General features: G+C 37.6%; 1 long non-coding RNA gene across 1 annotated transcript; it reads right to left on the bottom strand.

Moving 5' to 3' along the window:
• Window positions 1–1,384: 1,384 nt before the first annotated feature.
• Window positions 1,385–24,369, bottom strand: LOC123610876. Its single transcript, XR_006718322.1, has 3 exons — window positions 24,050–24,369; window positions 17,390–17,519; window positions 1,385–1,685 (listed from the first exon to the last, which is right to left on the bottom strand). It is a non-coding gene; the product is annotated as an uncharacterized LOC123610876 (long non-coding RNA).
• Window positions 24,370–25,304: the final 935 nt, after the last annotated feature.

Genomic DNA, 25,304 nt, shown 5'->3' with positions numbered 1-25,304 from the left:
CCTTGGTTCTCCAATCATTTCAGAGTGAGCATTCAAAACTGAGCTGATTGGAAGTTATGCTGTCTGTGGGTGGTCCTGCCAACCAGTTGGCATCAATAGGCAGAAAGAGGGAAAATGAACTTCTCTTTTCTAATGACGGATTCTTTAATTACCTGAAGGTCTTATCTCTGAGTCTGTTCGGGTTCTGCAGAAAATAAGTCTCCAGTCTATTGTCTTAGTGGTATAAGGCTGACTGTTAGTGTTATGGGAGCAGGGAAATAGAGGGAAGTGTGTGTGTGTGTGTGTGTGTGTGTGTGTGTGTGTGTGACAGAGAGAGACAGAGACAGAGAGAGAGAGAGAGAGAGAGAGAGAGACTGTTCAGAACTCAGCCTTTTCTTTAGCATCTCTCTTTAGTCTGGCACTTCATCTCCACCCTCCACTGTCTGGATCCTTGACTCTGGATTCTCTCTAGTTCACTTTTTCTGGGTCACACTTCCTGTTTCCTGCTGTTTGCGGAAGGTGCACAGGGTGCGAGTGGACTGGGCAGCCTACCTCTTCTCAATACAGACCTTCAAAGAAGCTTCCAACTGTTAGCTCACACTTCAACTCCCACGTACCCCTTCTTATACATTTAGCCCTTCCTGTTCTGGAGTCTTCTAGATGTTCTGTGGGCACTAAGATCCTTCTGTTATTCCACCCTAAAGGACTTTCCTTCTTCTGTTCATATTTCACCTTAAAACAAGTTGAAATATTTCATGCTTGTCTTCCTCCATGTTCTCTTTGTCTTGGCGAGTCTATACTTAAAAAAATTACCTACTGATATTTTAGTCAGTTTTATTTTTTTTTTTTTAATTTTTTTTTCAACGTTTATTTATTTATTTTGGGACAGAGAGAGACAGAGCATGAACGGGGAAGGGGCAGAGAGAGAAGGAGACACAGATTCAGAAACAGGCTCCAGGCTCTGAGCCATCAGCCCAGAGCCTAACGCGGGGCTCGAACTCACGGACCGCGAGATCGTGACCTGGCTGAAGTCAGACGCTTAACCGACTGCACCACCCAGGCGCCCCTATTTTAGTCAGTTTTAAGAAGGAAGAAGAGAAGAACCCATGTCTTTAAACCACCACTTTCCAATATCCATTCGTAAAGTGATTTAAAACAGGATTTTACCAGCATTTCCTGAGAAGAGTAACTGCGCCCTGGTTGTGTATGAAATTCGACCACCTGGTGATACCATATGCTGTCCTACCTATAGAACCTCAGGGTTGAAGGACTGTCTGGTCCACTCCCAGCCAGTGCAGGGTCTCCTTCCTGTCTCACTTGGAGGGCAGATCTTCAGCCTCTGAGGTTACACTTCTAATGAAAGACGGTGCATTAGTTTTCAAGAGGGGGTTTCAAAATGGTGTTGTTGATTTTAACTGCAAAGAGATGTTTATTTTCAAATAAAATACAGAGAAATGCAATGTGTCAAAACAAACTGTTGAAGGAAGGCAGAGGGACTGGACGGCAGGCTGCTTAGTCTCCACTCACCTCCCTCTGCTGGGGGACCCGTTCAGGGAACAGCAGGAGCCAGGTCTTAAAATCACTGCCTCTCAGAGCTGGCAATTCCTTTGGTGACTTCTTCTGTTGTCAGACTGAGTTTTATATGGCTGGCAGCGTTTAATACATGATGGAAATTTGCCTCCATGCCTTCAGTCAGTGTCAAGGCCCTGGAAGAACAGTGACCTCAGAATTAGGCTATTTTTCCAACTACCGCCATTACAACTCCCCATTTATTTCTGAATTGTGGAGATGAGAAACACCCTGCTATGACTATTGCCAAGAAATCTACTTTCCATATCTGTCCTGTATGAATTCACCAGTCATGAGTCCTTAAAGCCACAAAATCCTGACTTAGGATGATGTCTTGCCAGAAACCTTAGGATCAGAACAGATAAAGCAACTTTATTATAACCATTATTTGGACTCTTAATGGCTCAGAAATGTTTACAATAAAATCACAGAAGTGAATTTCATGAACTATGAGACATCTTTGAAACATTTTATACACACACACACACACACACACACACACGTGTGTGTGTGTGTATTTATACATATATATTATAATTTTATGAGTATATATTTATTTTCAATAAACTTTAGTTTTTAGAGAAGTTTTAGGTTCACAGCAAAATTGAGTGGAAATCACAGAGTTCCCAACAACCCCTGCCCTACTACAGACACCCCCTCCTCCCCTGCCTCCATCACTTATGCCACCTGGGTACATTTGGAATAGTCGATGAGCCAACGTTAACACAACATTATCACTCAAAGTACATAGTTTAATTAAGGGTCACCCTAGGTGTACCTTCTGTGAGTTTTAGGAACTATGCAGATGGCAGGGATCCCCCGTTGTAGTTTCACACAGAGTAGTTTCATTGTCTTAAAAGTCCTCCAGGCTTCACCTATTCCTCCCTCCCTCTTCCCTAACCTCTAACAACCCCTGATCTTTTCACTGTCTCCATAGTTTTGCCTTTTCCAGAATGTCACGTACATGGAATCATACAGAACGTAGTATTCTCAGACTGGCTTCTTTCACTTAGTAAGATGCATTTAATTTCTTCTGTGTCTTTTCATGTCTTGGCAGCTCATTTCTTGGTAGTGCTAAATAATATTCCCTTGTCCGGATGCACCACAGTTAAACCATGTATTTTTTTGTGTCTATATTTACAGGAGACCAGTTACCACAAAAATTTGTTGTATGTATCACCTTCTTTTATTTGATTACTTTGGTCATTGTGGGATCCATTTGCCTTTTGAAAATCGATGTCTGCAGGTATTGACTAATGTTTTTTCTTCCACAGCTTTATTAAGCCAGAAGGGGTCAGAAATAGGGAACTGACAGGTGAAATTAATATGCTAACATCAACTTCCCATAATCAAAAAGCACGTCCTAAATGTCTTAGATTTGGACTACTCTAAATGACAGGAGGGATTTTGCTTGGTCACTTAGGCATGCAAGCACAGTGAATTAGTCCATTTAAGACAGGATCTTGGGAGAGATAGTGTATACTAAATTTCTAAACCAGTAAATAGTAATTCATTTTATGTCACATATTTTCCATATATTAGGCTTCTGTTTCATAATTCCACTTCCTTTTCCAAAATCTGAAATTATCTTGTCTACATGTATTAACCAAAAGCATCATTCTTATTTCTGGTAGTTCAGGTCTGATTTTATGTATTCTGTCAAATATGAATCACACTTGTCAAATAGTATATTGTTTTGTTTTCCTATTTTTAACTAAATAATGATGTTTCCTTCATTCACTCCAGCTTATTTTAATATTTTGCAGAAAATACTAATTAAAAAAACAGAAGTTACTTCAGTTGTTGAGGAGGTAAGATAACATTAAAAAGAATATTTGCAAACTTTTAAGCCATAAAGTCAAAACATAGCTACATAATTTTTTAATTTGCATTATATTAGTATTTTAATTGGAAAGTAAAAATTCTAATTTTATAATGCTCATAGTCAGGCATACTTATTTTGTTAATTATCTACCATGTACTATTTATATGTACCCTAAACCATATTTTCATTTCAAGAACTGTATGTTACAAAACACAGAATGTTTGCCTCATTTAGACTATAATCTTTGGAGAAAATGATTTGGTTTTTCCTTCCCTATGAAACCATCTCTAATCCTTGACTTCCCTTTCTCAATACTATCATCATTTCCCTCTTACCTGGGCTTAAATCTTATCCTGCTCCAAATCTCATTAACTAGTAGCTTACCAAGTCTTTGACCCTCTCCTTTGAAATACCTTTCATATTACTTCATTTCTTCTCCATTTCCACTTTCACACACTCTTTTTCATTTGACACTGAGACCTACATAATCAACAATTTTTTTTGATAAAATAATAGAAAAGAGTCTTTCTCTTATGTCCATGTAAACCCAGAGATGCAAATACAAGCACTATTGGTAGAAACTAAAGCTGTGGACACCAGTTAGGAAAACGTAGGTATATAGTGACTTCTGGCTTTTGTGAATGGATTTTGACTTTGAGTTCTTTCTTAGGATGAAATGCAATCCTATGGCAGCTACACAGAGAAGAGCAATCTATGACACTGTGAGCAGAGTGAGGAGATCTCAGGTGTTACAAAACGAAGTTGATGGGCTTCATAAGTTACTTGAATCTAGCACCAGAACAAATGAATAAAGAAACAGTAAAGCTACTCGTTTGATTTTCTTAGAATTCTAGAATGGAAAATATAATCAGTCTTTGAGATCTTTTAAAACAACACAGGCAGAGCTATTGCGTTCATTTGAATGGTTACAAAAATTCCATTTTATGGTTATGTGAAAATTTAGTTAACCATAGACCTAATTATGGACATGTAGATGATTTAAATTTTGTTTGTTTTGCTATTATAAACAATACCACATAGATATGTCTCTTTGCATTTGCTTGAGTATATTTGTACAATAATTCCCTTGGGAGGAATTAGAAATTCCTTGAGGGGAATTGTGCATTTTCGTTATTGACTGATATGTCAAGTTGTATCAATTTACATTCCTTTCAACTGTATTTGATTCTGTCCTTTCCTATACCATTACTTTTATATCTGCAAGATTGCCACTTTTTGTTTTTAATCAACCAGTTAATAAATATGATGTCAGAGTATAATAAGAATCACACTATTTAACAAAACTGGATTTATGTTTTTGTCGTCTTTGTGGGAAAGAGCAGGAATGAGAGAGGGAACACACGTGAGCAATTAGTATTCTGAATGCATTCTATGGCTATAGAGATATTGGTAACTAATACCTAACATTTTTGCAGATGTGATAAATTGAAAATGTGTATTTTTATCGTGTACATTTTATTGTAAGGTATTGAGCAAGTAACAGATTTCCATTGACTACATAAGCAGCTAAATATGCATTATGAAGAATTTGGGTATCCATAAAATATGGTGCATGTGATAAGAGGATAGCTAATGGATGACATGACCTTGCTCTATTATTTAGGTGGAATACAGTATTCATCATGTGTACATTGTTCATAATATTTTTAAAAAAATTTTAATTTTGAAAATTTGTGAAAAAAATCAGTCTGCTTCTCCATGGCAGGAAAAACATTAAACATTTTCACCATGGTAGGGGCTCCCAGTTGGCTCGGTCGATTAAGCGTCCAACTCTTGACTTTTGCTCAGATCATGATCTCACGGTTTGTGGGATCAAGCCTCATGCACTGTCACCGCAGATCCTGCTTGGGATTCTCTCTCCCCCTCCCTCTGTCCTTCCCCCTACATGTGTACCTACACTCTCTCTTTCTCTTTCTCTCTCAGAATAAATGGATAAACTTTTTTCATCATGGTAGAAATTAAAACGAAATCCATTCATTTTTCAATTATGCCATTTGAAACACTTAAGACAGTTCTTCTGTCACTGTTCTCCCTCCAGCCAGTTTGGCTACACTAGGCTTTATCTTTAAAATATTTTTCATTTATTTTGGAGGTAAAACTAATGTAATGACATTTGGCACATGATTTTCACCAAACCATTTTGACACCATTTGCTATAACAAAAAAAACAATCCATTGAGTTTCTCCACATAAGTTTATCGAGTAATGCACACAACAGACACCATAACCCTGTCCTTGACATTCTTAATTCTTCATCCATCCTTGCTTGGGAGGAGACTCACAGTTAAATGGGTTCAAAACAAAGCAAAGCAAAATTGTATTTACATCTTAACTTGCTAATGTCAAAACAGCCATGTAAATGACACTTAAAAGACTTCAAGATAGTTTATAAGTGCTAAATTATGTGGCACAGGAAATAAATGTATTAAAATCTTCCACTACAGGGGTGCTAAATGTGGTTGAACATCAGAATCATGTGAGGAAATACAAAATTATATAGATCACCCAAATGCAGTTTAGATCCGTTGAATCAGAAAAACATGGAAACTAAAACAGGCTCTCCAGGAAGCAGAGGCTGAGATGGAGTTAGGAGCAGTAAAGGTTAATTGGGAGAGAGGGCTTATACCTGTGAAAGATGAAAGGGGCAGGAAGTAGGAGAGGGGAGGCAAAGCCTTCAGCCCCTGCTGCTGATCTGAATCAAACCTGTGAAAGGAAAGGAGAGGGAGCAGGATACAAGGGCCTCAGATCACATACAGAACTGCCAAATTCTTCGCCAAACCCATGAGAAGCCCTGGAGCAAAGACGACTTGTATGAAATATCTTAAAAGAGCAGGAATGGCCAAACCCTAATGTGCCTTCATGCATAGTCATTGGGAAGAATATGGCCTCAACTCAAAAGTTGAAATGGAGGAGCGCCTGGGTGGCTCAGTCAGTTGAACATCGGACTTCAGCTCAGGTCATCATCTCGTAGTTCACGAGTTCCAGTCCTGCATCAGGCTCTGTGCTGGAGAGGCTCAGAGGCTGGAGCCTGCTTCGGATTCTATGTCTCCCTCTCTATCTGACCCTCCCCCACTCATACTCTGTCTCTCTCTTTCTCAAAAATAAATTAAAACATAAAAAAAAAAAGCTGAAATGGATCCTGAAGCCATTAACCGCTGGAGACCATCAGCTCATTGCATTCCTTATGTTTGAATGGTGAGTTCTCTATTGATGGGAAATGTGAACCACTTACCTCCCTGGCTGCCCAGTCCATCTTTTCCAGCTTTCACTGGTTAGTATTTGCCTGGTATGCCATTGACTCTGTATCTTCAACTTCTCTGTGACATTTTATTTTAGGTATACCTATTACAAAGAGCTACAGCTTTTTAATAAAGCAGATATGGCTGCTTTTTATTAACTCTTTGAAAATTTTAACTTTTAAGACAAGAATTTAAACCATACATATTTGTTGTAGTTACTTACATATTTGGTCATATTTCTACAATCTTATATGTCTTATTTAGTATGTTTTTTTCCCCCTGCCTTGTTTTATTTTTTTCTCTTACTCTGCCTTGCTGGATTGGCTAATATTTTTCCTCTTTTCTTTCTTTTCCCTTGGTAGTTTAAAAGATAGCCATTGTAATCTACATCTATCAGTGGTTATGTTTTATTTCCAAACACCTAAAGACAGGTTTGTTTTTTTTTATTTTTTTTTAATGTTTATTTATTTATTTTTGAGAGAGAGAAAGACAGAGCACGAGCAGGGGAGGAGCAGACAGAGAGGGAGACACAGAATCCGAAACAGGCTCCAGGCTCCGAGATGTCAGCACAGAGCCCGACACGGGGCTTGAACTCACAAACCATGAGATCATGACCTGAGCTGAAGCCGGATGCTCAACCGACTGAGCCACCCAGGCACCACCCCAAGACAGTTTTATTGTAGTTTAATTGATATAACTATTTGTTACATTTTGCGCATGTTTCAAGGGTACAATTTGTTACATTTTGACATAGTTTTACATTTGTGAGCCATCAGCACAGTCAAGATAATGAACTTGGGGCACCTGGGTGGCTCAGTGGGCTGAGCATCCAACTTTGGCTCAGGTCATGATCTCACGGTTGGTGGGTTCAAGCCCCGTGTCTGGCTCTGTGATGACAGCTCAGAGCCTGGAGCCTTCGGATTCTGTGTCCCTCTCTCTCTCTCTGCCCCTCCCTGATCACATTCTGTCTCTCTTTCAACAATAAATGAATATAAATAAATAAATAAATAAATAAATAATTGTTAAAAAGATAATTAACTTATCCATCACCTCACATTTTCTTGTTTTTCTTTGTAATCCTACCCTCAAACTCTTGTTCTCCTTCAAGGAGCCACTGATCTGCTTTCTGTCCTTATATATCAATTTACATTTTCTAGATTTTTATATAAAGGTGATCATACAATACGTGCTCCTTTTTGGGGAGGGGTGAATCTGGTTTCCTTTCCTGAACATAATGATTTAATATAAGGTCACACATTAAAGTTCATTATTTTTATTGCTAAATAGTATTTCATTTTGTGAATATACCACAGTTTGTTTATCCATTTACCTATTGATGGACACCTGGGTTGTTTCCAGTTTTAGGCTATTGCAAATAAAGCTGCAAACATTCCTATGCAAGTATTTTTGTGGACATGTGCTTCTATTTTCCTCAGTAAAAAGCTGTCAAAGGTTTAGCTGTATAATACAGCATGTGAATTTTTAACTTAAAGTAATTTTGCCAAACTTTTTGCTAAGTGGTCATACTATTTTACTTTCCTCCCACCAATGTCCAAATTTCCAGTTTTTCCCTATTTTTGTCAATTCATGGTATGGTCAGTATATTCTTTTTTTAAGTTTATGGGAGGGCAGAGAGAGAGGGAGAGAGAATCCCAAGCAGGCTCTGCACTGCCAGCATGGAGCCCAGAATGGGGCTCAAATTCACAAACAGTGAGATCAAGACCTGAGCTAAAAATTAAGAGTCAGATGCTTAACCAACTGAGCCACTCAGCACCCAGGTATGATCAGTTTTTTTAGACATCACAGTAGATGTGTATTTCTCTCTAATGGTTTTATAAAAGTTTTATTATCAAAGTTATCAAAGACATACAATGTTATATTAATCTCTCATTATGGTTTTAATGTATATCTCTCTAAGACTAATGATGACTGTCTTATCATAAATTTATTTATCACTCATATATTTTCTTTGGTAAGTGCTGAAATGCTTTTCTCATTTAAAAAAATTCAGTAGTTTGTTTCTTCATTCTTTATTCAGAATTCTTTCTATTTTCTGAATACAAGTCCTTTCATTCTCTTTACAACATTCACTGTCTTTTGAAGAGATGGTTTTTGGTAGTTGTTGTTGTTTGTTGTTTGTTTGTTTTTTTTTTAATTTTTTTTCAACGTTTATTTATTTTTGGGACAGAGAGAGACAGAGCATGAACGGGGGAGGGGCAGAGAGAGAGGGAGACACAGAATCGGAAACAGGCTCCAGGCTCTGAGCCATCAGCCTAGAGCCTGACATGGGGCTCTAACCCACGGACCGCGAGATCGTGACCTGGCTGAAGTCGGACGCTTAACCGACTGCGCCACCCAGGTGCCCCTGTTTGTTTGTTTTTAAGAAAGGACTTTTTTTATTTGATGAATAATTTATTGACTTATTCCTTTACTTGACTATGCTTTTGGTTGCATCTAGGAATTTTTTCCTTTTATTATTTTTTAATATTTATTTATTTTTGAGAGTGAGAGAGAAAGAGCATGAGTGGGGAAGGGGCAGAGAGTGTGGGAGACACAGAATCCGGAGCAGGCTCCAGGGTCTGAGCTGTCAGCACAGAGCCTTGAACTCATGGACAGCGAGATCATGACCCGAGCCAAAGTCAGATGCTCAACTGATTGAGCCACCCAGGGGCCCCTAAGAATTTTTTTTTTCTAACACAAAGATTTCCTAGTGTTTTGTTATAGAACATTTCTAGAATTAGGTTATACATTTATATTTATAATCTATTTTGATGGAATTTTGTATTTGGTGGAGATATAGACCTAGGTTCTTTTTTTTTCTTTTTTGCACACTGATATTCATGTGCATATCCCAAAACCACTAAATTACCTTTTGTCTTTGTTGAAAATCATTTGCACTCATGTGTAAGAGTCTATTTATGGACTCTCTATGCTGTTTATTGACCTTGTGTCTATTGTTGTGCCAATATCACACTGTTTGTAGCTTTATAAGTCTTAAAATCCGTTAGCATTAGCTCTACGACTGTTCTTTTGCAAAGTTGTTTTGGCTATCCTAGGTACTTTGCATTTCCGTATACATTTTAGACTTTGTCAATTTCTGCAAAGAACACTTTTTGGATTTTAACCGGATCATGTTGAAGTATATATCAGTTTGAGGAGAATTAATATCTTAGCGATAATGAGTCTTCCAATCCATGAGCGTCATAGATCTCTCATTTATTTAGGCCTACTTTTATTTCTCTCTGCAATATTTTATACATTTCAGTGTATAGCTTTACACATCTTGCCGAGGCTTGTCCCTAAATACTACATTTCATACTTTTGGATGCTACTGTAAAGGATATTGTTATTTTTTATGTTTATTTTTGAGAGAGAGAACATGAGCAGAGGTGGGGCAGGGAGAGAGGGGGGCAGAGGACCTGAAGAGGGTTTCACACTGACAGCAGGGCACCTGTTACAGGGCTCAAACTCAGGAACTGTGAGATCATGACCTAAGCTAAAGTCAGATGCTCAACAGACTGAGCCACCCAGGCGCGCCAAGGATATTATTTTTCAAATTTCAATTTCTAATTGTTCCTTGATATTATATTAAAATACAACTGAGTTTTGTATATTGACCTTATATATTCTGCAACCTAGATAATTATACTTAGTGATTTGAATAGTTTTTTTGAAGATTCTGTCAGATTTACAATAGAGATGATCATGATGTATGTAAATTAAGACAGCTTCCTTTCTTCCTTTCCAATCTGTATGACTTTTATTTGTTTTCACTTATTGAATAATAACTGTTTATCTACTCATGAAATTTCTGACATCGAAATTTTCACAATGAAATTTCTGACATCAAAATTTTCGACACCGAGCAATTCTCCAATTGTCTGTACACACCAACTGCGTGATGTACGATTTCATTCAATTTTGACACTAATTATCCAGAATTAGCACAGACCCCACAGATACAGGCTCAGTGCCAAAAGACAGCCCTCTACTTCAGTTGCCAGTTGCAAGTGGTGGGTCTCCAGGTTACTCACATTACTGTCCAACTTGGCTACAAATTGAGAGCTCCCATGAGATCCCTTCCCCCAGGTTTGATAATTTGCTATAATGGCAATAAACACTGGTTTATTATAAAAAATATTTAAAAAGATACAAAGAAATAGCCAGATGAAGATGTATATAGGTCAGATCTGAAAAGCTCTCAAGCATAGGGGCTCTGTTGTCCCCACAGAGTTTTGGATGCATTCACCAAAGCAGAAGCCTTCTGAACACTTTTGTTTAGGATTTTCATATAGTTTCCATTACGTAGGCATGATGATTAAATCATTGGCTCTGGAGGTCATGCGATAGGCCTGAAGTTGCCAACCCTTAGAGATGTGGTTGCTTCCCCTGAAACCAGCCACCATCCTGAAGCTATCCAGAGGCATGTCAAGTTCACCTCATTAGTATAAACTCAGGTATGGTTGAAAGGGGCTTGTAATGGAGGCATCTGGGTGGCTCAGTCAGCTAAGCATCCAACTCTCGGTTTCAGCTTACGGTTAGTGAGTTTAAGCCCCAAATCGGGCTCCATGTTGACAGTGCAGAGTCTGCTCAGGATTCTCTCTCTCTCACTCTCTTTCTGCCCCTCCCCTGCTAGGTCTTTCTGTCTCTCTCTTCAAAAATAAATAACTTAAAAAAATGTTTTTTAAAGAAAGGGACTTGTTATGAATAACAAAAGGCACTCCTCTCATCTCTATCACTCAGGAAATTACAAGGATTTTAGGAGCTCTGTGCAAGCAATCAAATATATATTTCTTATTATAACCCAAGATCATGCTTACTTATTGCACTGGCTAAACCCTTTAGTGAAAGGCTCATTAGAAGTAATGAAAGTGGACATCCTGGTATTACTTCTGGTCTTAGGGGAAAGCAAGCTGACTTTCACCATGAACACAATGTTGGCTGCTGGGTTCTGTTTGTTTTATAGGTGCTCTTTATTGGGTAGAAGAATGTTTCTTCTATTCCTACTTTCTCAGAGTTTTATTTTATTTTATTTTTTTAAATTTACATCCAAGTTAGTTAGCATATTGTGCAATAATGATTTCAGTAGAATCCAGTGATTCATCACATACATATAACACCCAGTGCTCATCCCAACAGGTGTCCTCCTTAATGCCCCTTGTCCATTTAGTGCACGCCCCCCCAACCCCAAACCCCTCCAACAATCCTCAGTTTGTTCTCTGTTTTTAAGAGTCTCTTATGTTTTGTCCCTCTTCCTGTTTTAATATTATTTTTGCCTCCCTTCCCTTATGTTAATCTGTTTTGTACCTTAAATTCCACATGAATGAAGTCATATGATATTTGTCTTTCTCTGACTAATTTCGCTTAGCATAATACCCTCTAGTTCCATCCACGCAGTTGCAAATGGCAAGATTTCATTCTTTTGATTGCCAAGTAATACTCCATTGTACATATATACCACATCTTCTTTATCCATTCATCCACGGATGGACATTTGGGCTCTTTCCACACTTTGGCTATTGTCAATAGCGCTGCTATAATCATTGGGGTGCATGTGCCCCTTTGAAACAGCACTCCTGTATCCTTTGGATAAATACCTAGTAGTGAAATATCTGGGTCGTAGGTAGTTCTATTTTTAGTTTTTTGAGGAATCTCCACACTGTTTTCCCAAGTGGCTGCACCAGTTTCTATCTTACCATCAGTGCAAAAGTGTTCCTCGTTCTCCGCATCCGATTTGCCATCATTTGTTGTTTCCTGCATTGTTGATTTTAGCCATTCTGACAGGTGTGAGGTGGTATCTCATTATGGTTTTGCTTTGTATTTCCATGATGATGAGTGATGTTGAGCATTTTTTTATGTGTCTGTTAGCCATCTGGATGCCTTCTGTGGGAAAATGTCTATTCGTGTCTTTTACCCATTTCTTCACTGGATTATTTGGGTTTTGGGTGTTGAGTTTGATAAGTTCTTTATAGATTTTGGATCCTAAGCCTTTATCTGATATGTCATTTGCAAATGTCTTCTCATTCTGTCAGTTGCCTTTAGTTTTGCTGATTGTTTCCTTTGCTATGCAGAAGCTTTTTATTTTGATGAGGTCCCAATACTTCATTTTTGCTTTTGTTTCCCTTGCCTCCAGAGACATGTTGAGTAAGAAGTTGTTGTGGCCAAGGTCAAAGAGCTTTTTGCCTGCTTTCTCCTCTAGGATTTTGATAGCTTCCTGTCTTATGTTTAGGTATTTCATCCATTTTGAGTTTATTTTTGTGTATGGTGTAAGGAAGTGGTCCAGGTTCATGCTTCTGCATGTTGCTGTCCAGTTTTCCTAACACCATTTGCTGAAGAGACTGTCTTTATTCCATTGGATATTCTTTCCTGCTTTGCCAAAGATTAGTTGGCCATACGTTTGTGGGTCCATTTCTGGGTTTCCTATTCTGTTCCATTGATCTAAGTGTCTGTTTTTGTGCCAGTACCATACTGTCTTGATGATTACAGCACTGTAATGCATCTTCTAGCATTAGAAGTTCTAGCTACGTGAAAAATGCGTTGTAGCTCTGTGAAAAATGCTGGTGTTATTTTGATAGGGATTGCATTGAATATGTAGATTGCTTTGGGTAGTATCAACATTTTAACAATATTTATTCTTCCTAACCATGAGCATGGAATGTTTTTCCATTTCTTTGTGTCATTCAATTTCCATCATAAATTTTCTATAGTTTTCAGTGTGTAGATATTTTGCCTCCTTGGTTAGGTTCATTCCTAGGTATTTTGTGGGTTTTGGTGCAATTGTAAATGGAATCGATTCCTTGATTTCTCTTTCTGCTGCTTTATTATTAGTGTACAGAAATGCAACTGATCTGGGCATTAATTTTATATCCTGAGGCTTTGCTGAATTCATGGATCAATTCTGGCAGTTTTTTGGTGAAATCTTTTGGGTTTTATACCTAGAGTATCATATCATTTGCAAAGAGTGAATTTGACTTCCTCCTTGCCAATTTGGCTGCCTTTTCTTTCTTTCCATTGTCTGATTGCTGAGGCTAAGACTTCCAACACTATGTTGAATCACAGTGGTGAGAGTGGACATCTTGTTATGTTACTGGCCTTAGGGGGTAAGCTTTCAGTTTCTCCCCATTGAGGGTGAGGTATTAGTGGTGGGTCTTTCGTATATGGCTTTTATGATCCTGAGGTATAATCCTTATAACTCTTTTTTGAGGGTTTTTTCAAGAAAGGATGCTGTATTTTGTCAAATGCTTTCTCTGCATCTATTGAGAGGATCATATAGTTCTTTCTTTTATTAACATGATGTAGCACATTGATTTGTGGATATTGAACCAGCCCTGCATCCCGGGTATAAATCCCACTTGATCGTGGTGAATAATTATTTTAATGTATTCTTGGATCCAGTTGGCTTGTATTTTGTTGAGAATTTTTGTATTCATGTTCATCAGGGTCTCAGAGTTTTAAATAGGAATAGATGTTTGATTTTGTAAAAATGTTTTGTGTGCCAATTGAGATGATCAGAATTTTCTTCTTTTTTAGCTTTTGACATGGTAATATTTTTTTCTAAATATTAAATTCAGCTGGCATTTTTGGTTAAAACCCACTTGGACATAATGTATCATCCTTAATATATATTGTTAGATTCTATTTACTACAATTTTCCTTAGAATTTTTGCATCTATGTTCGTGAGAGATACTGATCTATAGTTCTCTAGTAATATTTTCCCTTGCTTTATGTGGTATCAGGGTCATGCTAATGGTATTGAATGAGTTGGCACAGGGTTATGGACTGATGTTTGTGTCCTTTCGAAATTCAGTTCAACTCCCAATGTGATGCATCAGGAGGTCAGGGTTTTGAGTGGTAATTAAGTTTAGATGAGATTCTGAGGGTTCCATGATGTGAATAGTGTTCTTATTAAAAAAAAAAAAAAAAGGAAGAGAGAGAACTCTCTCTCTACCACTAAGGACACAGTGAAAAGGTAGCTGTCTACAAGTCAGGAAGAGGCAATCTTACCAAGAACCAAATTGGCCAACATCTTGATGTTGGACCTCCCAGCCTCTACAACTGTGAGAAATAAATGTCTCTTGCTTAAGCCATCCAATCTATGGTATTTTGTAATTGTATCCTGAGCTGACTAAGACAGGATATAATCCCTCTGTTTTCATTATTTTAGAAAAACTTGTGTATAATTGGGAATATTTTTTGAAATGCTTGGTTTAAGGGGGTTGTATGTGCTTAGAATTTTCTTTTGTGAAGCTTTTCATTTCCATTTAGTTCAAAATACTTAATAAACTTTTTTAGATTGCTTCTTGACCTGTGGATTATTTAGAAAAGTGCTATTCGGTTTCCAAATATTTGAGGATTTTCCAGATATATTTCCATAATTGATTTACAATTTCACCTCTCTGTGGTCAGAGAACATATTGTGTATGAGTTGAGATATTTTAAATGTATTGAGACATGATATGTGACTCTAGTAGAGGACTAACTTCATAAATATTTCATACGTACTTGAAAATAGTGCATATTCTGTTGTTTTTGGAGTGCTCAAGAAACGTTAATGAGTTCGAGTTGATTGATAGTGTTTAAATCTTCTATGTACTTGTTGATTTTCTGTCAACTTCTATTGTTGAGGAGGTATAGTTTTGAAGGTCAGTTATAAAGGGCACAAACTTTTAGGAAGGTTATGTCTTCCTTATGAACTTACTCTTTTATTATTATGAAATAACGTTCTTTATTTCTTAATCTTCCAACACCAAGAAGATTTGGGTAAGGAGACACATGGAAACCACCAGCAGACACAGCAACAAGCTGCAAGTTAAAGCACAAGTTTACCAACAGGCAACACTTCCTTCCCAAGCTGTTCTCCTGGTGGTTTGGAATAAATTAGTAAGGCAAGAGCAGACCCCCAAGAAGCTATGTAAGAGTAAGCAGTTGTGGCCATGCAATCTTGCCCAAAGTGCCAATGTTTTATAAGATTGAAAGTTTTTTTCTGATGGTGGGACACAACACAATGACACTCAGATAGATGAAAGGAAAGGCAGACTGTCTGTGACAATTTGAAATGAAAGATGGCTGCCATACTTGGCCACCCGGGGAAGAATCAGGTTCAGGGTGACAGTGAGAACTGTATTGAGAAGCTTATGTATGGCAGGTAGAGTTGAATTCCTCACATGGTGGAATTTCATTTATATGGAGTTCAAAAACTGGCAAAGTGGTGATAGAAGTCAGAATTGTGTTTCTCTCTGGGGGAGGGATATTGACAGAGAAGGAACAGGAAGGAAACTTCTTAATAGTGAAAGGGTCTTACCTTGGTTTTGTAGGCGATCATCTGAGTGTATACACATGTAAAAATTCATCGAGCTGTCCACTAAAGATTTGTGCATTTTACCAGATGTAATTTATGCTTCCCCAAATACTACTTTCTAAATGAGTTGCTACAAAATTTATGTTGCCACTTCAGCACTCTGCAAGAACCAATGAATTGTAGGCGTTGGTTTTTTTTCTTTATCACTCAACAAAACTCAGCAATATTTCCTGTCAGTGGCTCCTCTGTGGCTGACCACTCCAAATGCATACTCTGGGGAGGATATCAGCTTTGAGGGTACTGATCTCTGTCAATACCATGGTATCTGGTAAGTCTGATGCTGTGACATTTTTAGCAAAAAGTAAAGATATTTTCAGAAGTGATAAGGACACTCTTTATCCACTCATAAAATGCTTTGCCTTGTGGCAGTGATAAATTTGTTTATTATCCAGCAAACCTTCTGATCTACCCTATGTCAATAGTGCACTGATTAGTTGTCCAGCTGAGTCCAGGGTAACACAGGGGGCCCTGGAATGGAGTGAAACTAAACTTGTGTGACAGGACAAATCCTCCAGTGTTTTGGTCTGTACCTTTATTGTTCCTTGAATTCTTATTTTTTGATCCCTATGTTTATTAATGTGTGATTATTGTTGCTCCTTTGATATTTCTAATATTTCTAGCTCACAGGCTAAGAAGGAAACCCTAACTTTCTATTTGGGGTTTTTAAATTTTAAAATAGAGGCAAAAAGTATATGGGGAAATTTTGTTTCAGAAAATGAGTATCAGAGAACATAAGAATATAGTAATCATTATCTATTTGAAGTCAATGATTTCAAGCTCACATCAGAAGAAATGGAATCTTATCCCAAAGTGTGAACAGGTAGAACAAATGAGGGAAGTAGCTAAAATTAGGGCAGGCTTAAGCAGATGGAAGCAAACTTTTGAATCCACCCTGTCTTTCCTTGCAATCCTCCCAAAGAAGTTCCAAAACATTCTGAGCAACACTGGCTTCCATATTTCCATATATGTCTAGTTAAGGGTGAAGGTAGCCATGCACTGAAGAAAAAGTTCTCAGACACTTAGACTGAGCAGACATACAAGGTTGTCTCTGCCAGCGAGAACAGCAGCAGCCACAGCAGACTGCACACAGTTTTTATTTAGATAGAAGTATCAAAGAATATCAAAGCAAGGAAAGAGAGCACAAAGGGTCTTTAGACATTAGCCAGACATACATCTGGTGGCTACACGAAGGCATGAAGGGAGTGCTTGTGGTTTCAAGGAATGTCAGGGAGGTACAGCAGGTGTTGTGTCTAAAGTATCCTTTAGGGGATCAGGGGACTCTGTCCTCATAGTGCTATCTCATTCGACAGCCTTGAGACCAGAACATAGCTGATGTTTCAGCAATTACCTCATTCACCCTTCAGGACTTACAAATACACTCTCTAAAAATAACTCACCATCTACCCCCTTTTATCTTTTTATTAGCAGGAAAAGGCGTTGTCACAGAAGTGGTGAGCATCTGGGTATTGGTGAAGAATACCTTGGGTGACTTGTTACGGGAGCAAAGAGACACCATCATGTTGATAACTGCAACAAGAAACAAGATGATTAGCAATATTATAATAGTGTTAAACCAGGAGTGTAGATTGAACGAGGAGAACCAGTTTTTTGGGTTGATCCAGTTAGAAATATCATTGAGAGGGGTGCCTGGGTGGCTCAGTCAGTTGAGCGTTTGACTTCGGCTCAGGTCATGATCTCGTGGTCTGTGAGTTTGAGCCCCGCGTTGGGCTCTGTGCTGACAGCTCAGAGCCTGGAGCCTGCTTCGGATTCTGTGTCTCCCTCTCTCTCTGCCCCTCCCCCACTCATGCTCTGTCTCTCTCTCTCTCTCTCTGCCAAAAATAAATGAACATTAAAAAAATTTTTTAAAAAAGAGAAATATTATCGAGACTGTTAATTGTGGCATATTGGCTTTTTTCATTGAAGCTCTTGTAACTGTTTTGCAATCTGATTTTTAAGTTTTTAATGGAGATGTTCAAGGGTGAGTCGAATGCCTGATCAAGAGGTCTATGCATTGGATTCCAGGACTCATTGTAGTAAGTGGGAGTGATACAGTAGGTTGTGAAACCTGAGTCACATACAAGTTGTGATTGGGTTCATAATGCCTGTTGATGTTCTCCTAGCTGGACACCTAGGCTGCTAATGCCTGAGGTTGGGCAAGGATTTGTTGATCAATTCTTACTTGCTTTTCTAAATCTAAAGTAGTATTTTGCATATATTGATTTATTTGGTGTGTGGTCTGTAAGGAGATAGCTAAGGAGGTGGCTACTGTAGCTGCTGTTGCTGCAAGTGCTGTAACGGGTAAAATAGCCGCCAAGAAAATGCCTAGAAACCTTTTGGCTTCTCATTCTTTCTTTTAATGCAGGGACAAGCTGTTGCAATGGGGATCCCCTTGCCAGGGCTGATTTAATTAGACTGGCAACCTGAGCTGTGCCTTTCGTTTGGCTGTATAGACAAAAGTTGTATGTAAATGTGATATGTTTGTAGTAGAGCAACAGGGGGTTGCCCATGTTTTGTTTCCTATGAAAATGGTGTGTGTCTCATTAAGATTTGGACCTATAGATGCAAGTAAGAAAACATATGGCCTTATGGTGCATATAAGAGTAGTATTGATTTTACCGGTATAGGACCAGTTAAATTTGCTGTGTATAAGTGTCACGGGACCATGTTTAAATTTTCTTTGAATAAATGGTAGGCCAACCCTCCAAGAAAAAGTTTTAATAGAGGTATAGGCATTAGTGGAGTATCTAAGTATCAGACTCACAAATCCAGGATTCTATATGGGTTTAGAGGTATCATAATGGAAAGGAAGTGACCAATTTCAGATATGTCCTTCCCAAGTTTTATTACTTTTTATCACCATCAGTTCATGGGGTCCCCAGTCTTTAAGGATTGTATTGTTCAATAGGGATATTTGGGTAAAATTACGAGAACAGCAGAGGTCCCATGAGAAGCCATCATAGGACCCCATCTCTAGCCAGGGTCTTGTACATGCTGGCATTAGAGGTTTTGGTTGTTGTTTTCTCTCAGTTAGGTTTCCTCCTATTCCTATCGTGAGAACAAAATGTTGATATTTGATAGTACTTACCTGAGATTCATCTTCTGGTGTTTTAAGAATGCTGTTCGTATACCATTGTTTGTGAAGAGGGACACAGCGACTTTGGTTAGTATTTTGAGTATTAGGATTATAAAATAAACATAGAGGGATGCCCAAGTGAGAAAAAGCCCAATTTATTGGGAGCCTATGGGCTGGATAGTTAGATGAATCATCAGCGTTAATGGGAACCCAGTATCCTACGGTAATGGAGGACTCGTTAGATGAGATAGGAATTTCAGGATCTTCCCAAGAGACTAAATCAAACATAGGAGGGCTAAGAAGATGAGCCCAGCAGGTAAAAGTAGAGTGTGGGTGAGTAGAAGCAACAGGTAAAGAATTCAGACACATTAGCAGGAGTATTACTTTAGCTGAGTTGGCAATTAGGCAAGAGATGACGGATAGGAACGTATTTTCAGGGATCACAGGCGTGCCCGTGTTGATTAGAACCTCTTTAGGCTGTGAGGTTAATTTTTTAACATCCCTCAGGAGATGTCTCAGTTGGCTGAATGAGCAATTTTCCTCTTCTTTGGATTTGACATCCCGCTGGGAGCGGTCATTGTCATCAGTTTGAAGTTTAGTATTGGATTCCTGAGTCCCTCGTGGTTTTATTAACCGAGTAGGTACCCACAAAGGGCCCTGAGGAGAAAGCCCAGCAGCACAACCTCTCTCCCAGGTTGACAATTGTATTGGACCTTTCCAGGTTGGCCCATCTATACCATACTTTGGGTTTTGGGAGTTCCTGTTCCATTTGAAAATGAGCATTGCAGAGAGAAAATTTCTGCCTAATTGTAAATGATTTAATGGGAATAGGGCTTATATTAATTTGGCCCTAGGGGTGGTATTTTCCCCTTTTTGTTTTAATAAAAATAATTTTAGGAGGCCATTTGCAAGTTTTAGGATGGCTTGATTTTGTGGGTTATAAGGAATTTTAGTGGAATGGTATTTATTTTATTGTTGTAAGAAGAGTTGTAATTGTTGTGAGGTGTAAGCTGGGGTATTATTAGTTTTGATCTTTTTAGGTATATCCATCATTGCAAAACATTTTAATAAACGAGAAATAACATGTGAGGTGTGTTTTTCTCTTTGGGCAGAAGCCCATATATATTTTGAAAAAGTGTCTATAAGACACACGTACCCATTGAGTTTTACCAAAAGATGATATGTAAAATTCACTTGCCAAAATTGATTGGCTGTCAGGCCCCGAGTACTTACTCCATGGGGAAAGTAGGTAGGAGAGAATTGTTGATATTTTGGGCAGGAACGAATGACATTTTTTGTCTGAGAGAGAGGAATAGAAAATTGTTTGGATAGAGAGTGTGTGTTTTGGTGATAAAAGGAATGAGAAGTGACATTGTTTAGTTACCTGGTAAGGTTGTTGCGAATTTTTAAGTAAGGTATTAAGCTAAGATTTTTAAGGGGCTTTATTGGCTTTATGTTTTATAAAGTTAACTTTTGTTTTTTTTAATTTTTTGGTTATATTTGAGTTTATGCATATCATTTTTGAATATGACATTTTAGTTAAAGCCTTGGTAAAATAATGAGTATTTTTAATGGTGTTTTATTACGAGGAAAACAGATTCTTATTGGATTTATGTAAACAATTGTACTTGTCAGGAAATAAAAAACATTTATTGAGAGTTTTTGAATTTTAGAAGGTTTAAGTAAAGAGAAAAGTTAAATGTTTTAATTTGTATATAAATGAATATTTTATTATACTTTTATAATATCATAGATATCTTAAGATAATTTTTTTTAATTTGGAAGAGCAAACATTAGAGAACAAGCAATATTTTTAACAAGAGTTATAAAAATTATAATCTTATTTTGTTTATTTATAAATGTTATTAATGTTATTATTTTTGTTTAGTTTAAATGTAGTTTTTTTTGCATTTTGAAAATTTTTATTTATTTGTTTTATGATTTTAAAGATGCCAAATACCTGTATTTGTCTTAAAAGTTTTTTTATAAATTTTTTTGAAGATGAGACATATTTTGTAAGAGCATCAGAACAATAATTATAACTGACAAGAGATTTAAAAATGGACATGGTTAATAATGTGATATGAGAGTTTATTATGATGTAATTGACAAGGAAATTTAGTTATTTTTGTAACATATAACATTTTTATAATCAGAATATTAAGTGATGACTTTGTATTAAAATATCTAAATATTTTATGAATTTTATATATATGTTTGAGCAGTCATAGTATTTACCTAAGTAATACAACCTATTACTATTTGTTTGACAGGGTTTTTAAAGTAACATATTAAATAAAAAGGCCCAATTGTTCAAAAATATTTTATTTACAATTTAAATTTTGGGAAGTTTGTTAAAATTATAGACAGTTATGAAGCATATCCTAAATTATATTATATTATGTATTATATATATAATATTATTATATAAAATTAAATCAAGTTATATATTATATTAAAATATATTCTATATTATATTAAAATGATTATAAATTTTAATATTTGAAAAAATGTATATTTATTTTTGAGAGAGAGGGAGACAGAATGAGAGTGGGTTAGGGGCAGAGAGAGAGGGAGACACAGAATCCAAAGCAGGCTCCAGGCTCCGAGAGCCTGATGTGGGGCTTGAAATCACGAGCTGTGAGATTATGACCTGAGCTGAAGTCAGATGTTCAACCAACTGAGCCACCCAGGTGCCCCTTAAATTATTATAAATTATAATTATTTATTTAATCAAGGTGGCAATAAGAGATTTTAAAGGCAAATATGTAGGTTTATATAGTTATTAGCAAAACCTGTCTTTTTTAACATTGAGAAGTTTTGACTAAGTAATCAAAGACCTGATTGATAAGGACAAAACATAAAGCTTTGGCTTCTTTCTTTCTTTCTTTCTTTGTTTTTTTTGGCAGACAAAAGAGGCAAAAGACCTATGTTTACAATTTTTTTTTCCCTCAAGAGCAGGTCCATAATCCAAGAAAACTGTTTTTTGAATAGAGAGAAAAGTAGAATTTTAATCTTTTATCGGTGTATTTTAACAATCTATTTATTTTAACCTTACTCTGTCCTAACCACACATAAAATTTTTTTTCAAAGATTTCCCTTTGTGAACCTTTTATAACTTTCCTTTGCATTTAGATTTTGTCCCAAGCCATTTTTTTCCAAACAACCAGTCTCATTTAGGACAAAATTATTATTATTGTTTTACCTTTACCAAAAATGTATTCCCATTCTGTATATCTTTTTTTAATATATCTCCTACTTTTGTACATACAGAGTTACTTTTTTTATTTTCATCAGTTTTAATTATAGTTAGCAGAATATTAAATCTTAAAAACTTTAGTCTCCAGTGAAAATTAAGTAGTAATTAACTGTGAACTGTCTGCTATATCAGAATTTTTTAATATTTATTTATTTTTGGAGAGAGAGAGAAAGAGAGAGAGACAGAGTGTGAGCGGGAGAGGGGCAGAGAGAGAGGGAGACACAGAATCCAAAGCAGGCTCCAGGCTCTGAGCTGTCAGCACAGAGCCCAAAGGGGGCTCAAACCCATGAGCCATGTGATCATGACCTGAGCCAAAATAGGGTGCTTAAACGACTGAGCCACCCAGGCACCCCTGTCATATCAGAAATTTTAAGGTGGCAAATTTATGAATTAATTAAGCATGAAGTATGTTTTTTTTGACAGATTTAAATATCCTCAGTTTTTTTGTAATAAGAAGCCAAAGCACAAGCCTGTTTTTAGTAAGCAATTCTTTAGCATTCCATGTGATTTGGAAATGTCCAATTAATTTAATTATAATTTATTATCCAGACAAAACTTTAAAGTTTTAGGTTACCAAAACTTGAAAGCTATCTTAACAATTACCCATGAAAACTTTTGAGACAGAAGTAGCCATTATTTTAAGTTGTCTTTTTGTTAACAAATTGCAACAGACATAACGTGAGCTTATTTGACCTTTAGTAAACTTAGGTAGAAAAGTTTTATATTTGATGTTGATAATTTTAATTTTTTTTCTTTTTCAACGTTTTTATTTATTTTTGGGACAGAGACAGAGCATGAACGGGGGAGGGGCAGAGAGAGAGGGGGACACAGAATCGGAAAGAGGCTCCAGGCTCTGAGCTATCAGCCCAGAGCCTGATGCGGGGCCCGAACCCACGGACCGCGAGATCGTGACCTGGCTGAAGTCGGACGCTTAACCGACTGCGCCACCCAGGCGCCCCTGATGTTGATAATTTTAAAGACATGTTTATCTTGATTAAACCAATAAACTAAAAATTATTTTAAATACCAAATATATTTTGTCTGGGTCCATTTAAAAGTTAAGCAATTTGTTCACCGTTGTCAATTTCTACCTAGGGTATCAGTGAGGAAATCTGAATTGGGCAATGTAAGTCTAAGGGGGTGCTCTTTGCTCCTGGACAGTGAGGGGAGGAGGAGGAGCTGAGCCAGGGACATGGAAAACACTGGCTGCACTGAAAGTGGTACAGAAATGGGAGGAGGGGGAGGGGAAAGCAGAAGAGGTGAGGTGCAGCCAGGAAGGCTGGTGGTGGATAAAAGCCCAGAGGACAGAGAAAGAGGTCTCCCAGCTTTAAAGCCTGTCAGTTTGGACAGATGAAGAGACGGCAGATTTTTTTTTTTTTTTCCCCACCAACAAGTGGAAATGGGCAGTCCTTGTCGGTCAGAGAAGACTGAATTTCCCTGAAACAAAAGGAATTTCGACAGCTGCTTTGGAATATTCCTTAAGTCTCCTTCCCGAGATAGACTGACCAGAGACAGTTGGTCCTAATCATCATAGTCATTAACTCAGGAAATGAATGAGGGAGAAGCCACACATACAGCTAGAGTAACCGGAGTCTATTAGGAAGGAGGAACAGTGAGAGCAAAAGAAACCTGAAGACAAGGGATTCTGCACGCCTGATTGGAACAGAAAAGATTAGGCATGTTTTTCTAGTCTCCTCGTGGACATCAAGTGCCAGTAGTTCCTACCTGAATGCGCAGATGTCCTTTTCTGTTTTTGGGCTTGAGAGGTGAGGTACACAGCCTGGAGCCAGTAGATTCTCTTGGTCCCTTTCAGGCGCCACTTGATGCTGCACTCTGAAGAAAAAATTCTCAGATACTTAGGCTGAGCGTACGTGCAGTGCTCTCTCTGCCAGCAAGAACAGCAGCAGCCGCAGCAGACTGCACACAGTTTTTATTTAGATAGAAGTATCAAAGAATATCAAAGCAAGGAAAGAGAGCACAAAGGGTCTTTAGACATTAGCCAGACATACATCTGGTGGCTACATGAAGGCATGAAGGGAGTGCTTGTGGTTTCAAGGAATGTCAGGGAGGTACAGCAGGTATTGTATCTAAAGTATCCTTTAGGGGATCATGGGGCCCTGTCCTCATAGTGCTATCTCATTCCACAGCCTTGAGACCAGAACATAGCTGATGTTTCAGCAATTACCTCATTAACCCTTCAGGACTTACAAATACACTCTGTAAACATAACTCCACACTGAAGAAAACCAGCTCTTAAGAGATAGAAAGATGGGAACCTAAGGCCAGGAAAAGATGAAAGAAATTGGGAGGGAGGGAGGAACATTTGGGAAGAATTCAAAACACAGTGAATAGCAGATTTGACTCATGAAAGCACTAGAGAAATATTTAGATGTGGCAGGAAACAGATGGCAACAAAAAGATGTAATTGAAAAGAGTGATTAACTTATTCATGTAATTGACTCCATTACATATTTGAAGGGGAAAAACTGTAAGATTGCAATATGTATTTGATAAAATTAAACATCCATTTAGTATAAAAAGATTTTGTTTTGTTTTGTGTTTTGTGTTTTAAGACTCAATTTTTTTCAGTGCAGTTTTATGTTTACAGCAAAATTGAGAGGAAGGGGCAGAGATTTCCCATATACCTCACCTCCTAACCCCACCTAGGCACAGCTTCTATTTCATTATCAACATCCCCTCCAGACTGTTACGTTTGTTACAAGTGATGAACCTACCCTGACACATAATCATCACCCCAAGGCCATAGTTTACATAGGGTTCATTTCTTGGTCTTGGGCATTCTATAGGTTTGAACAAAAGTACAATGGCCTGTATCCATTACTATCGTATCATACAGAGTAGTTTCACTGCCCTAAAAGTCCTGTGTGTTCTGTGTATTTATCCTCCCTCCCCTCTAAACCATGGCAACTGCTCATCTTTTTAGTGTCTCCACGGTTTCTGCCTTTTTCTGAATATTTTA

Source organism: Leopardus geoffroyi, chromosome C2 (assembly GCF_018350155.1).
Source record: "Leopardus geoffroyi isolate Oge1 chromosome C2, O.geoffroyi_Oge1_pat1.0, whole genome shotgun sequence".
Taxonomy (NCBI): domain Eukaryota; kingdom Metazoa; phylum Chordata; class Mammalia; order Carnivora; family Felidae; genus Leopardus; species Leopardus geoffroyi.
The sequence above is the reverse complement of the archived record's forward strand: the minus strand, read 5'-3'. Positions and strand labels throughout refer to the sequence as shown.